A 16,448-nucleotide genomic window follows, 5' to 3' on the forward strand; every position below is an offset into this window, starting at 1 on the left:
AACTTGAAGATCACCCATCGTATCGGCAAGACTTTGACTACACCGAACAAGCTTGAGTGACTATCGTGCAGAGTAATACACTACTCTCCACACAAAGAAGCTCCCTCTCAAGGTTTGTGATAACCCCAACAATAATCTCAAGAAATCTTTTCTGATGTGGAAGATCAGTCAAAACTGCAACCACAGAGCATACTCGGAATTTCAAGAGACTTTACAACCAATGCTCTACCAAGAACGATCCCTGACCGACTTGGCTCTGATACCAATTGTTGAATAAGAAGAGTATCCAAGATAACTCTAATGATCCCAAGAAGAAGAAAAAATAGAGCACACTCTTAAAGAAAGCTCACAAAACAAACTAATTAGCAAAGCTTTTCTTATTTAGCTCTAGGCTTTGTTTTTCCTTGGATGAATTACAAGGCTTGGGGACTTGGGTATTTATAGCAAACCAAATGAAAGCTACTTAATTAAACTAAGATTATTTACTACCACACAAAACACATTAATTGCACCTAATTATTTGTTTTCACACACAACCTAACTTTGCCTAATTTTGCTTTGTTTTCACACACAACCTAACTTGCCTAACTTTGCAATTGTAAGCACTTACATCATCAAACTAGATATGGACTTGGACTTTAGATTGGGTTGTGGATTACTTATGGTTTTGGGTTGACATTGATTCTCAACAATTACATCGAAAAAGGACTGGTAATGAAGCCTATGAAGGGGTTCGCTTTCAACGGACCTGAAACCTTAGGTTTATTCATCTTAAGGAATCTATTTGCACTTGCGTTTATGTTTTCCTAGTTGGAATGACACGCCCCGACCCCGATATTTTCCCGAATACCAGGATAGGCACGTGCTGGCCGACACCCGAGGGTGACGAAAACCATTTATTGAGTGCAATTGCTGAAAACAAGGAATAATTGAGACTTATAAATATAAAAGAATAATGAATATGCATTTAAAGAACGTGTTCAGAGCATACAACTAACTAGAACACTAAAGGAAATAATATAAAATTAGATGAACAAAGGAATGGGTCCTACACCGAGAGGACTCGAAGATACCGAAGCGGAAGTGCCTGGATGTCGGGATTGTACGCCTCGATTCTAAATCCTGAAGGGGGCGCAAAACAAACATGAGTGGACCAATTTGATATAAATATAATAAAACAGTTATCAACATACTAACCCCCAGGTTTATGAAAACACATATATAATGATAAACATAGGTTTTCCGAATTCTAGCATGATGTGCAGTATCTCAAATCATAACTCATATATAATAATCACTAGTGAATTGTCCGATAACCCCCAGGCCCCATGCCGGCTCCCCGTCTCTGAGCAGGCAGTCAGAGGAAAATACACTTCAGGCCCCATGCCGGCTCCCCGTCCCTGTGCTAAATAGCCAAAGGAAACACACTTCAGGCCTTATGCCAACACCAAACCGTCGCCCGGGACGGACCGGAATCTATCCCTACGTCCCGTAGCGGAAAGGACCACTAGGTAAGTACAAAACCATTGAACATATATATATTGAAAAACAACTTCATAGTATAAAGTCATCCATCATCTATACTATAAAGAGGTGTTCGAAACATGTTCTAAATATCATATCGTCATCCATAAGATATTCTATAAGAACACGGGTTATAGGAAAAATAGTAATAATTCAAAGTAGCCTCAGTAAGCATGTTATCTCACAAAACGTTTCATAAAACGTAATCATCAAATCATGCTTTTCATGTATGCATTTCTACTATAAAACATGCATTTTAGAAGGGGTCCACTCACAGCACTTAGCCGCCGAAGAGCAACGCAAACTAACGAACAAGAAAACGTCACCAATAATTGCCCCTAAGCACATAAAGGGTCCAATTAATAAAACTCTATTTTAACAATTGAATTTGGGAAAACAGACGTTGGAAACGGATTCAGAACGTCGAATTACCCTAAGAAGGGTCCCGGACAAAAACCCGAAAAGTCAACCCTAAAGTCAACGTTGACCGGGGTCAACGGTCAAATTAGGTCTAACGGGTTTTAGGCTTGAAATCTGGATTAAGGTAGGTTTAGGTTAAATAGGATTAGGATCTATTGGGTTTTGGAATTCTAAGGTTTTGGGTTAAAAGGGTTTTGGGTGAAGAAATGTGGTTTGGGCCTAAGCTCAAACACATACACACCACAAACACACATACACATGCACGGCATGCATGCACGGCATGCACATGCATGCACGGCATGCACATGCATGCACGGCATGCACATGCATGCACGGCATGCATATACACACACTTAAACACACACACTTAAACACACACACACAAACTCACACACTCACACAACACACACACACACTAAATATACATACACACACACACGGGTACACACCCCCGCACCCACACAATCTAAAACACACACACACATGGCCCAAAGGCCTCACAACCAAAAGGGTTGGGCTCAGCAGGGAAGGCCCAAAGGGCTTGGTTTTGGTGGGTCGCCGGACCCAATGGGAGAGAAAGCCGGAATTCGGCCGGAAAATGCACAATCTTTAAACGGCCATAACTTTGTCAAAACTCAACGAAATCAAGCGAGACAAAAACGAAAGTTGTAGCCCTTGAAGAGACGAAGAGAATGGTACCTCACACGACGTCTAACTCGCCGTGGTTTGGCAGGAAAACGCCTCGAAAGCCGTCGGACTCGCCGGAAACTGGGTAAGATTCAAATGAGTATAACTTTTCCAATACTCAACGAAATTGAGTGAAACGAAAAGGAAAGTTGTACTACTCGACGAGACGAAGAGATTGATACCTTGCACGCCGGCCAAATCGTCGTGGTTTGGCCGGAAATTGCCTCGAAAGGGGCGGTGCTCGCCGGAGCTTACTCCGTGTCGTCGAACTCGCAGGGCAGGGTCCGGGGTTCGTTGCGAGCCTCTCTTCGATGGTGACTCAATCCTAGTGAGTCCAGGGGAAGAGAGAGAGCCGAGAGACAGACAGAAGAAGGAAGAAAAGAAAACAAAAAAGAAGAAGAAGAAAGAAGGGAGTTCACGGGGGAGGGACAGAGAGAGAAGGAAGAGTGACGGGAATGGGGGACACAAAAACAGAAGATGGGCCCTTGGGCACACCAATTAAGAATTAAAAATCATTTTTAAATAAAATGGGGGTGAGGTGTTACATGGAATGTTTTTTTATTGTTGGTAACGAGAGTAAATCGATCTTTGCTCCTTATTATTATACAATAATTACATAACTTGTGACCTAAGTAAAGCTACGAATCCATATTCGGGTTCGACGTAATTTTTTGTGTTAGTAAGATTTGTCATCGAAATTGGTTAACTACACAGATTGAATTTCTGCGTTAAAAAGCTCGATGATTCCGTGCATAGATCGATCATATTCCTCTGCAGAATTTGTTCGCTGACATGTATTGAGTTAGTAATAATATCATAATTAGAATTAAGGGTTTAAAAGTTAATAGGTCATCTTGTTTATATTTCAAATCGCATTTTGTTGTAGCAATGTGCTCTCAATTACAAGGCAATATTGTGTTGTTAGGCATTTAACTTTCTCATATGGCAGTGTATAATTATCTCGAATACAGCCACAATGATATTTAATACACAGAAGTCTCCTTAATTTTAGAACATCATGGATAGCGAAAAGAGGTGAGTAGGAGCAAGGGCGATTCCAACTCTTTATAAGCCGTTGTAAGATTTTTTTAACTTTCCGGCATTCTTCACCTTCTCACGAATAGCCTTCACTCCCCTTTGTGTGGATCCACTGCTTTATCCAACTCTTGACCAAATTGACCTAGTCACCTTCAGATAACGATAACTATTAATCTAGCAACTCAAACCTACCAGTAATTTATTGGCACATTGCTCACAGCTTGCAAAGGTAACAAGTAGATGTAGGCATATAGGGGTACTTTTGAGAATATGGAAAACAGCATCAGGACAAATGATCTAGCTTAGATACTTGTATCCTTGTGGTGATCGAAAGGGAACTTCACATTTCAGCAGGATCAAGAGGGAACTTGATCTGGTCAGATCCTAGAGATCGATGGTTGCAGCGTGTATAATAATTTTGGTAGTTGCAATAGCGAAAATGGTTTGGTTTGCAAGTGCTTACGTGGTTTTAAGCCTTATTCGCCGGATAATTAGAACAATGGGGATTATTCAGCTGGATTTGTTAGGAAATTAACAAACAATGCTGTGAGCGACAAGTTCTTGAGTTTAAAGATGATGAAGGTGGGAAACCCCGATTTGCAATTTAATGCCAAAAGTTAGATGGAATGCAAAATAGAGTGCCTTAACAACTGGCAGTGCCAAGCTTATTTATACGAGGAGGTTCATATCACACGAAGGGGTGGGAGTAGTAGTTCTACATGCTGAATTTGGTTAGAGGATGTTAGCAATCTTCAGGAGGAGTATGTCAGCGGCTGGAACTTCCAGGTTCGTGTAACAGTTGCGGATATAGGTATGATTCTCTTATATAAAAATGCCGGAATTGCTACAGGTTCATGTAGCAGTTCCATATGTTCTTTTGGTAGACAATCATGCAAGCTAAACATTTGCTCGACTGTTTTTAAATTTTCAAAGAATTATATTTTTGAGAGCAACATCGAGGAATTTCGATACTTGTGGTACAAACCTGATCCCTTATCCCCTGAGCGCTGGAACAAAATGTGGTGATCCTACATACTAACCTCTCCACTCGCGGTTATGCGTGCGCGAATTTTTTTTTTTAGCTACGTCTGTCACATTTATGTTACTTTGCAATCTACAAATTTTTATGCTAAAGCATATACATTATAAACGTGGGCAGGGTGGCAGATTCAAGAAATATTATTTGAAAGGTCGGTAAGAACAGTGTGGCAGTGGGCAAAATTTTAGGAACGGAATAGCATGCAAATTGGCATATCATCGAGCCTTGGTAGGCTTGAAGTCATTTGCCAAGTCACATTACACGTATGTTGACAGATGCCAACAACTTCTGAGCGAGCATGTCGACTAATGTGAATAACTTTTGAGTGAGCATGTCGACAGATGCCAACATATGTTGAGTGAGCCTATGAACAGATGCCCATTGTAACGCATACAAAGGCACGACGCTAGCAATAGAGGTAGTTCGTCAAGTAGTTTGACTGACACGCCTCGACCCTGATATTCCCTGAATACCAGGATAGACACATGATGGGTCCATTAATTGATACAAAAGCTAGGAATAAGAAATAAATACGGGTTATGAATTTAAAAACAATGAATTAACAATTTAGGAACGTGTTCAGAGCATACAACTAAACCTAGTCACTAACAAGAATTAAGATAAGATTGAATGAACAAAGGAGTGGGTCCTACCCCGAGAGGACTCGAAGATGCCGCTGCGGAAGTACCTTAATGCTGGGATTCTATGCCTCGTTTCTAAGACCTGAATGGGGGCGTAAAACAAGGGTGAGTGGACCAAGTTTATATACATACGTAGTATGAAAACAGTTATGAACATACTAACCCCCACAGTTTAATTATGAAAACTACTAGAATAATAAGTGATAAGCTTTTCAGAAAACTCTAGCATGCCATAAAAACAATTCATATATCCATCTGCAAATCAATCTCAGAAAATCATATCAGAAATCGTATCAGGAAGCATAACACAAGTTGTGCTGCTAGTGAGTACTGAATAACAATACTCCCGGCCCAATGCCTGCACCTCAGTCTCTGTGCCCGTAGCCAGAGATATCTCCCTCCCGGCCCAATGCCTGTCTCCGTGTCCCTCAGCCTTTCGCTAGGGATTATTTCTCCCGGCCTCAATGCCAACACCAGATCCTCGCCCCAGGCGGCATAGTGTTCACTAGGTACGCACAAAACATAATTCATCTCTAAAATACAACTTCGTAGCATAAATTCATCGATCCTTTATACTACGAAGAGGTGTTCGAAAGTCATTTGAAACACACTCTTAGCATCCTATCGTCATCGATCAGATAGTCTACCAGAATGAGGGTTCTATAGAAAATAAGATATAATGGAAATAATTCAAAACATATATATATAATCACGTATAATCAAATCATCATGCTTCCTGTAAAGTATTCCTCAAATCAATAATTCTGCAAGGCATGCTATTAAATTATGCATTTTTATCAATAAAACATGCAATTTTCGAAGGTGGTCCACTCACAGATACTCCGAAACAGCAGAATTGTGCGGAAAATGATTAAGGAAGTCTCCACTAGCAACTTCACCTAAGCACGAAAATGTACAATTTAATAAACTACCCAAAAGATAGAATTTTAGGAAATGGAAATGGGTTTTGGGTTTGGATAGGTTAGGATCAAGAGGTGGTTTGGGCTTGAGCCCAACCCATACTCACCCACACACACACACACATGCAAAGCATGCACTGCACACACACACACTTGCATATATATATATATATATACACACACATATATAAACACACACACACAGAGCATGCATTAGCATGCGCTGCACCCACACATGCATATATATATATATATATATATATATATATATATATATCTATATATAAACACATACACACGCAGCATGCATAAGCATGCGCTGCACACACACATGCATATATATATATATATATATATATATATATATATATAAACACACACACGTACATATACTTACACACCAGCACACACACACACTCCCACGCATGCACACATACATTCACACCAACACACACACTTGCATATATATATATATACACATATATAAACACACACACATGCACAGTCTGCATATGCATGCACTACACACACACACACCTACGAACTCGTCGGAGTTCGTCGTCGGAACTAGATTATTAGCATATGGAAAAACTGAGATCGAAACCCTTGAGTTTTGTCATAAAACCAACATGCATAACCCAGAAATTTGAAGAAGGAACACAATCCTCACCTGGGTTAGAGTTTTAGAGCTTTGAAGCTCTCGGCTTCAATGGCAGAAAAACCCACGGTGCTCATATGGCGCATGCAAGGGTACCATTGAGTTCGTTAGGTCTCAAGGATTCCAAATATATGGTTTTTGGGGTTTGATTTGTGAGGGAAGTGAGGTGAAAGCTAGAGAGAAGCTCTCGGAGCTTAGAGAGTGTGAGAAAGAGAGAGAAGAAACCGAAAGAGAGAGAGAGAGCTGACTTTTCAGAAAAGAGAGAGGAAGGAGATGAGGTTCACGGGTTGAATAAACCTTGGGCTTAAGAAAATTAAAGAAAAACTCGGGCCTTACATTAAAACACAAAGGGATTGGCCTGGCCCAATGTAAACTAGGTTATTTTTTGGGTCAGGGTTATAACATTGACGGCATCTTTTGATGACATCTCAGATTTTCAAAAGACTATACCCAATTCTTCCATGAAGGATTTATAAGCTTGCGGGGTCAGCTGACCTTGATGATAGAAGATGTGTTGGCATATGGTATCCTGAACTGGGTCCGAGGACAGCGGTATGAGTTGCCAACAGAGAACCCCCAGTTCTCAATTCAACTAGAACCACATTTTTTGCACTCCAAGATTGTAACCTTCAAGAGTTACTGGTCAATAAGGGTTGAAGCATGAACGATTTTATTTTATTTTATTTTTAGAGGGATTTTGTTCATTTTGATTTTGGTTTTTCATGGTTTTTAGGATTTTTTTAATTTATATTCCACTTTATTTAGTAACACTCCTGAAATGATAAAGCATGTGAGTCTCGTATTACAATTAATAATGTATTACACGAACAGTTTTAAACTAGTGACATATTTATTTAGAGAAAGTGAGAATTCATAATTTAATACCTAAAAAAAAGTAAGAAATCATATTAACTAGAAAAATACTAAGGAAATTCTCAAAAGTGGAACTCTACTGAAATCTTTGCCGTCTCATATTTTCGGCACAATATTTAATAATGTATGCATGAGAATTAACATTAAACTGTAAGGTGTCAGAGAGTATAGATAGACTTTGAAAATATCTCCTTAGCATTTCTCTGTTAATTATATGACCAATTGATTTGTTCCTATACAATTTCTCTCTCTTCTCGTTCCAAAGATTTCTCCCCAAGGGGTTACAAATCACAAATATTGTGTGGGCTTCTAAACAAGCAACTTCACTACCACAAAACTGTTGGGCCAAATCCAAAGCCCAAAGGTTAATGTTGCCAACAGTTGGGTACGAACCTGCACTGCTGAAGCCCAGCCCAACATAACAATCGTTGCCGCCAAAATTTTCCACAATCCCACCTTTACTCCTCAAGGCGCACTGAGATTTAATTTTCAGAAGGAATAACAACCATCGACAATGGGGCTCCGGCCGATCGGATCGTCATCTTCACGCTTGGCTTCTAAACAACGGTGCTGCAGCGAGGTGGTGCAAATGGCCGAGCGCCGGAGGTGGAGATACTCACTCGCTGGCCACCACAGGATTCTCCACTTCCGAATAGTATGCTCCTTATTACTCCGTAATCTTGCTTATTTTACTTAAAATAAAACACAAAATAAAACTGCTTTGGTCTGCATAATTGCCATATGCTCCCCAAAGAAGATGAAGAGCCAAAATTGAAATCTAATTGTTAATTTATTTTCTTTCAAATTGCATTCATGAGTAAAATCAAAGTTTTTGGATGTACACCCATTGTAACGTAAACAATTTGAGCTTGTAGTTTAAGTGGTCAATATTTTTTTTTTGTTCGGGGTCTAAAATTCAATGTCTACTGTGCTTGTACAACAGAAAAAAAAGTCATGTACAAAATAAGAGGGAAAGGGAGAAGTAACGTTGTGGACCCAGATAAAATATACGACCTTGACTTTGCGCCAGGTACTTTCTTTTTGGGTGCTATAACTTGCATTGGCTACTTTTCTATCATTGAGCTCTGTCTATATATATATATATATATGTATATATGTCTATATATGTATATATGTGTATATGGGGACACAAAGAAAATATGAAATGTACAGAACTCGACGACCTTGACCTCTACATTGGGCCAACTACTCTTCACCCCAGCATTGGTGATTGCTACAGGATCAACATTTTCTGCTCTGGCCGCCGGCCGGTACGTAAACTTATCATTCTCTACGATATTTGTTAATTAAGTTGCCAACCTGCTGTTAATCTGTTTTAGTAAAATGGCTTATGGGGCAAAATTTGCAGTCTAAGAGAGCTTTCTGCTTTTGCAAGTAGGTGATGTCTTAGGTACTTCTTGATAAATGCTGATGGAAAAGATCACGACACGATCTTCGTAGCAGTAGCCTCCTTAATGATGTTTCTCAGAGGGACGTTAACAAGATCAAATTACGTCGTTACATGGTTTGCGAATCGCATGCTGTTTTCCATCTTCGTTTCTTATGCAGTAGCGGTCTTGTTGTGCTCATCTCACCCATTTTGCTGTGCTAGAGATACAGTAACATACGACACTCCAATTACCGACGGTGTTGAATCAGAAACTCTTGTTTCATCTGGTGGAAGATTTGAACTCGGATTCTTTAGCCCTTCACCTGAAGGGACTCAAAGATATGTTGGCATATGGTATCACCAACTGAGTCCGAGGACAGTGGTATGGGTTGCCAACAGCAAAAAGCCAGTTGACAATTCCACTAGTAATGGAAGTCTTGCACTCCAAGATGGTAACCTCCATGTGTTGGATGCTGCTGGAAACAGGTACTGGTCAACGACGGCTGAAACATCCAAGTCTTTAACGCAGACTGTGACCCTCATGGACTCCGGGAACCTTGTCTTAAGCAGCGATGATAAGTTGGCTGTGAATATTCTTTGGCAGAGCTTTCAAAGTCCAACTGATACATTCATTCCTGGGATGGTAATGGATAGAAGCTTGGAGTTGACTTCGTGGAGAGGCGAAGATGACCCGGAAAGCGGGCAATTCATCTTCAAAAAAGATCCAGTTGGAGAGGACCAGTATGTCATCACAAAATCAGAATCGATTCTGTACTGGAAAGGCGGAGAAAGGGCATCTGATACATTTTACAGCTTTGATCAAATGCTTCCTGCAGTTACTTACTTATTATCAAATTTCAGCAAGAAATATGTTGTTCGAAATTCCCCCAACATTTTCAATTCTCCGAGTCAAAACTCTTCTTATAAAAATATAGCAATTCCGCCACAATCAGAATACAAATATACAAGGTTGGTGATAAATGCATCAGAGATACAGTTTTGGACGTGGATTAATTCCACAAAGCAGTGGAATTTGTATTGGTCGGCGCCAAGAGATAAATGCAGTGTGTTTAATGCTTGCGGCAACTATGGCAGCTGCAATGATAATAATATGCTGTTTCTGTGCAAATGTTTGCCAGGTTTCAAACCCCAGTATCTACCGCAGTGGAATTCTGGAGACTTTTCAGGTGGATGCACAAGAAAGTCCTTATGTGTTGACAGCAAGAATGATACCTTCTTGAGCTTGAAGAAGATGAAAGTGGGAAACCCAGATTCACAAATCAACGTTGACAATGAAACAGTATGCTGGAACCAGTGCTTAAATAGCTGCCAGTGTAAGGCTTATTCATATGCTAAATCTGAAAACTATAGTCATCGAAGGGATGTGCATGCGCCTACTTCATTGTGCAGAATATGGAACGAGGGAGATCTAAATAATCTTGAAGAAGAGTATACTGATGGGGGTCAGGACCTCTCTGTTCGTGTTGCATTGTCTGATTTAGGTATTCTTCCTCTGAAGCTTCCCAAAACGAACAAATGAATGTGTGGATGGCAGAACTATTTACTTTGTGAATTAGATGATCAAACCATTTTCCAGCGAAAAAGTAGAACTCAGAAAGAACTTCAGTTACATGAGCTTTATCTTTATGCTTTCTGTTGTTTCACGCTATTCCTTACATGTTTATATCGTTTCAATTAGCTCGGTTCTATTTATATTTGATTAAACTTGGGGTTAAATTTTTTGAACATAATTGCAAAAGCATGAGATTATTCGATGTGAACATAAATGAGGTAGTGATAATTTCTTAGCTCGTGATGACAGTCAATTAATTACACCTTGTGCAGAATCAACTGTAAGAGACTGTAAGCCTTGTGGCACAACCATCATCCCTTATCCCCTGAGCACAAGACTGGGTTGCGGTGACCCCATGTACTTCAGTTTCAAGTGCAACGACTCCACAGGTCAGGTTAGCTTTGTGGGACTGAATGACACCTTGTTTAGAGTTATTAGCATAAACTCAAGTACCCAGAGATTTTTCATCCAAGGCTTCCATACCGAAAATGTAGATAACTGTGATCCTAGAAACAGAGCGGCTAATTGGCAGATCAATCCATCGTTTCCATTTAAAGTATGTTGTGCTAGGATAGCACCAAACCCGTTGGAACCAACTCAAGCTAACCCACAGGAAATTTATCAAATGAAAATGCTAGAACAAAATATTAAAGAACACCAAGATTTTAACGAGGTTCCTCAACAGTCAGTGTAACTGGAGTACGTCCTCGGAGCAGTAAGAGTTCACCCAATAATCCACTATCAACCAAATGGGAGTTTACAAAGTGTTGGCAATCTCACAACCCAAATAACCCAATACACCCAATATCTCTCACACACCAAAGAAACAAATAGAGGAAGAAATATAATGAATAATTTCTTCTCTATACATATAGCTCAAAGCTATTACAACAACACCTATTTTTGGTGGATGATTACTAACCAAATGAAGCAGCAGCTTCTTCTTCCTTTTGGGCTCTCTGCAGAAAAAAGCTCTAACTTCTCTCTGCAGCTCTCTCTTCTCTCTTCAGCTCTCTCTACTGAAAAAATGAGCTTTGCATCTCTTCTCATCTATCCGAAACAAACCTCAATTATTATGGTTAATAAAAAACCACAAAAGAAGAAAACATCATCATTTGCTTTTCCCTAAAACAAGGAAGAAACATCATCATTTGTCTTTTTTCTTTTGAATTGTTTATGGCCAAAAGTTGGCCACTTGGCCACATACTCCAACAATCTCCACCTTGGCCAAGTTCCGAAATCACCATGATAAGCCAACCAACACAAAAACACTCTCAAACACTAGCAAGAGAACAACTCATGCAGAGCCAAATGCTCCAAATGCTCCAAAACTCCTACTACTCAACGCCTTCTTTATATAGGCAAAATGTGAGCCAAGTTCAAGCAATGAACAAACTTGGCTACACCAACAACCTTAGTCAACATATCAGCGGGGTTGTCTTTAGTTGGAATATTCTGGAGAATGATTTCCCCTTCACCAACAATTTCACGAACAAAGTGATAACGCACATCTATGTGCTTGGTCCTCGCATGATGAACCTGATACTTAGCCAAATAAATGGCACTCTGACTATCACAATGTACCTCCACCTGCTTCTGATCAACCCCCAAATCTCTAATCAGCCTATGTATCCAAATGGCCTCCTTTATAGCTTCAGCAACTGCCATATATTCAGCCTCTGTAGTAGACAAGGCAACAGACGACTGCAAAATGGATCTCCAACAAACTGGCCCTTTAGCCATAGTAAACACATAGCCTGTAGTAGACTTCCTTCCATCCAGATCACCTGCATAATCTGAATCAACATAACCAACTGCAAAATGACCAATACCAGAGTCATCCCTCTCAAAGCATAAACCAACATCTCGAGTACCATGGAGATATCTCAATATCCACTTAGCTGCTTGCCAGTGCTCTTTACCTGGATTATGCATATATCGACTCACCATGCCAACTGCATGAGCAATATCCGGTCTAGAGCATACCATTGCATACATCAAACTACCAACCAAATTTGCATATGGCATATTTTTCATTTGCAGCTTCTCTTTATCATTTTTAGGACATTGTAGAGAACTCAATTTAAAATGAGAAGCCAAAGGGGTACTAACCGGTTTGGTTGAATCATGAACTCCAAACTTCCGAATCAACTTCTCAAGGTATTGTCTTTGATTCAAACTGACCAAACCCTTCTCTCTATCTCTAGTGATCTCCATGCCAAGGATCTTCTTTGCTTCACCAAGATCCTTCATCTCAAACTCATTCTTCATTTGTTTCTTCAATTTTTCAATCTCTTCAACATTCTTTGAGGCAATCAACATATCATCAACATATATCAACAAATAAATGAAAGACTCATCTTGCAACTTCTTGAAGTACACACAATGATCATATTGACTTCTAAAATAATTTTGGCCTCTCATAAATTTATCAAACCTCAAATACCATTGCCTTGGAGATTGCTTCAAGCCATAAAGTGATTTCTTCAATTTGCAAAACAAATTTTCCTTCCCTTTCACTATATACCCATCCGGTTGACACATATAAATCTCTTCATTCAAATCACCATGTAGGAAAGCCGTCTTCACATCAAGTTGCACAAGCTCAAGATCATATTGTGCAACAAGAGCTAACATAATACGAATTGAGGAGTGTTTCACAACCGGAGAAAATATTTCATTGTAGTCAATGCCTTACTTTTGTGCATACCCTTTAGCAACTAATCTTGCTTTGAATCTCACATTGCTTTTCTCATCAGCATCTTCCTTCTTGGCATACACCCATTTGCAACCGATAGCTTTCTTGCCCTTAGGCAATTTAGCTAACTCCCAAGTCTTGTTCTTCAAGAGAGAATTCATCTCATCACCCATGGCATTGCAACACCTTTTCTTCTCCTCACTCTCAATAGCTTCCTCAAAATTGGATGGAATCTCATCAGTGATAATAGGAAGAGCAAAAGCAACATAGTCACTGTACCGAGCTGGCTTGGTAATTTGTCTCTTTCCTCTGTTCTTGGCAATAGACTCTTGAGGTGAAACTTCCTCTTCAACTTGAATAGAATCTTCAAGTTCAACTTCTTCAACATCCTCATGGTCTCCAACTTCTTCACTTGTAGTGGCTTCGACATCAGCGGAAATAGGATTTGAAGTATCAGAGGCAACTTTCTCAAGCTCCACCTGTTGGACATCTTTCACATTCTTCTCAGAGACTTTGTACATACTTTCTTCATCAAATGTCACATATCTGCTGATTACAATTTTTTTCATCTCTGGGCACCACAACCTGTAACCTTTGACACCACTACTAAAACCAAGAAAGATAGTCTTTTTGGCTCTAGGATCAAGTTTATTTTCAGTCACATGAAAATAAGCAGGTGAACCAAAAATATGGATATAGTCATAATCAGAAGAAGGTTTTCCAGTCCATACCTCCATTGGTGTCTTACCCTGAACAGCAGCTGAGGGTAACCGGTTGATGATGTGACATGCATAATTAACTGCTTCTGCCCAAAATGACTTGCTTAAACCCGACTGAGACAACATACATCTAACCTTCTCAAGCAAGGTTCGATTCAATCTTTCTGCAACTCCATTTTGTTGTGGAGTTCCCCGAACACTGAAATGTCTCACAATTCCTTCTTCTTTGCAAACTTTAAAGAAAGGATCGGATGTGTATTCACCACCATTATCCGATCTCAAAATCTTAATCTTTCTCCCAGTCTGGTTCTCAACCATTTTCTTCCAACCCAAGAAAATGCTTAACACCTCACTCTTGTGCTTCATAGTGTAGACCCAAGACCTTCTTGAATAATCATCAACAAAGGTCACGAACCAATGTCTACCACTCAAAGATGGAGTCTTTGTAGGACCCCAAACATCCGAATGCACATAATCAAGAATGCCATTCGTCTGATGTACAGCAGTACCAAACTTCACTCTAGTTTGCTTCCCCAAGACACAATGCTCACAAAAATCAAGCTTACAAGTCGTGGCACCTTTTAGAAGACCTTGTTTCACAAGCCCTTGTAGAGCTTTCTCACCGGCATGGCCTAATCTCATATGCCACAATCTAGTAGTATCTGAATCAGATGTGCCCATATTTTCAGAGACTACAGATGCTTCACCTGTCACAGTGCTTCCCTGCAATAAATACAAATGGCCACATCTAGGAGCTTTCATCACAACAAGTGCACCATAAGTAACTTTCAATGTCTGTCCATCTGAATGAAACCTGAAACCCTTGGATTCTAAAGTACCCAAAGAAATAAGATTTTTCTTCAAATTCGGTACATACCGAACACCTGTCAACTCTTTAACCATGCCATCATGCAACTTCAAACGAACTGTACCAATCCCTTTTGTTGTGCAAGGATTGTCATCTCCCATGAACACAACGCCACCATCAAACTCTTTCAAGCTTGAAAACCAATCCTTGTGAGGAGTCATATGATGAGTACAACCCGTATCCAACACCCACTTAGTAGCACAATCAAATGATGAGGAAGTGGTTAAAGCAAAATCAGAAAAATCTGTTTCAACCTCAGCAACATTAGCTTCAGAACTTTCTTTGCCTTTGGTCTTCAATTTAGGACAATCTTTCTTCCAATGGCCTTTATTATGACAAAAGGCACATTCATCCATTTCCAAAGGTTTTCTACCTTTAGAGTTTCCTCTAGGTCGAGACTGTGATTTTTTCCTACTAGAAGATGATCTCCTCTCCGATGATCTACCTCTAACAAATAAAGCTTCAGAGGTACTATCATGATTTTTATCTCTATGCCTCATTTCATAATTCATCAAGGCATTTGACACATCTTCAAATTTCACAGTTTCTTTACCATGCATAATAGTGGTAACAAAATGCTCATAAGAGTCCGGCAAGGAATTCAACAATATTAAGGCCTTATCTTCATCCTTAATATCCTCATCTAAATTTAACAAGTCGGCAATCAACTTATTAAAAGCATCAAGATGTCTAATCATTTTTGTACCTTCTTTGTATTGGAAGCGGTAGAGTTTTTTCTTCAAGTGTAGCCGGTTCTCTGCACTCTTCGTCATATACTTGTCTTCCAATTTTTGCCACAACACACTTGCTACCGTCTCCCGCATCACAAAATACTTCTGAGTTTTTGCAAGGCACAACCGAATTGAAGAGCAAGCCCACAAATTTAATTTCTCCCATTCCGGCTTCGACATAGCTTCCGGCTTCTCTCCCAAAGCGGCAAGTAGATCTTGTTGAGCCAACACATCTTTGACCTCACATTGCCACATCCCGAAGTTGTTTGTGCCATCAAACTTTTCCATTTCGAACTTTGCATTTTGCACCGTAGTTCTTGCAAACCCGGAGCTGATTCCAAAAGGATTTTCATCTTGCCCGTCTGACATCTTTGGCAACTAGACAGTACCCAAGAGCAACCAGTGCTCTGATACCAATTGTTGTGCTAGGATAGCACCAAACCCGTTGGAACCAACTCAAGCTAACCCACAGGAAATTTATCAAATGAAAATGCTAGAACAAAATATTAAAGAACACCAAGATTTTAACGAGGTTCCTCAACAGTCAGTGTAACTGGAGTACGTCCTCGGAGCAGTAAGAGTTCACCCAATAATCCACTATCAACCAAATGGGAGTTTATAAAGTGTTGGCAATCTCACAACCCAAATAACCCAATACACCCAATATCT

General features: G+C 39.8%; 1 protein-coding gene and 3 long non-coding RNA genes across 5 annotated transcripts in view; 1 reads left to right on the forward strand and 3 right to left on the reverse strand.

The window, feature by feature from the left end:
• Positions 1-16,448, forward strand: part of LOC126634590 (G-type lectin S-receptor-like serine/threonine-protein kinase At4g03230) — a 42,481-nt gene that overhangs the window by 20,018 nt on the left and 6,015 nt on the right. The gene's annotated exons all lie outside the window — the stretch shown is intronic.
• On the reverse strand, positions 354-687 carry LOC126634599 (uncharacterized). The gene is made up of 2 exons (XR_007627395.1): positions 576-687; positions 354-537 (listed from the first exon to the last, which is right to left on the reverse strand). It is a non-coding gene; the product is annotated as an uncharacterized LOC126634599 (long non-coding RNA).
• On the reverse strand, positions 948-3,050 carry LOC126634597 (uncharacterized). The gene is made up of 3 exons (XR_007627393.1): positions 2,814-3,050; positions 2,644-2,712; positions 948-1,862 (listed from the first exon to the last, which is right to left on the reverse strand). It is a non-coding gene; the product is annotated as an uncharacterized LOC126634597 (long non-coding RNA).
• LOC126634596 (uncharacterized) lies at positions 5,202-6,374 on the reverse strand. Of its 2 annotated transcripts, XR_007627392.1 has the most exons (3): positions 6,185-6,374; positions 5,362-5,431; positions 5,202-5,221 (listed from the first exon to the last, which is right to left on the reverse strand). It is a non-coding gene; the product is annotated as an uncharacterized LOC126634596 (long non-coding RNA). The 2 variants fall into 2 exon arrangements; XR_007627391.1 differs by lacking the exon at positions 5,202-5,221 and having other exon boundaries at positions 5,229-5,431.

This window comes from Malus sylvestris, chromosome 9 (assembly GCF_916048215.2).
Source record: "Malus sylvestris chromosome 9, drMalSylv7.2, whole genome shotgun sequence".
Classification (NCBI taxonomy): Eukaryota; Viridiplantae; Streptophyta; class Magnoliopsida; order Rosales; family Rosaceae; genus Malus; species Malus sylvestris.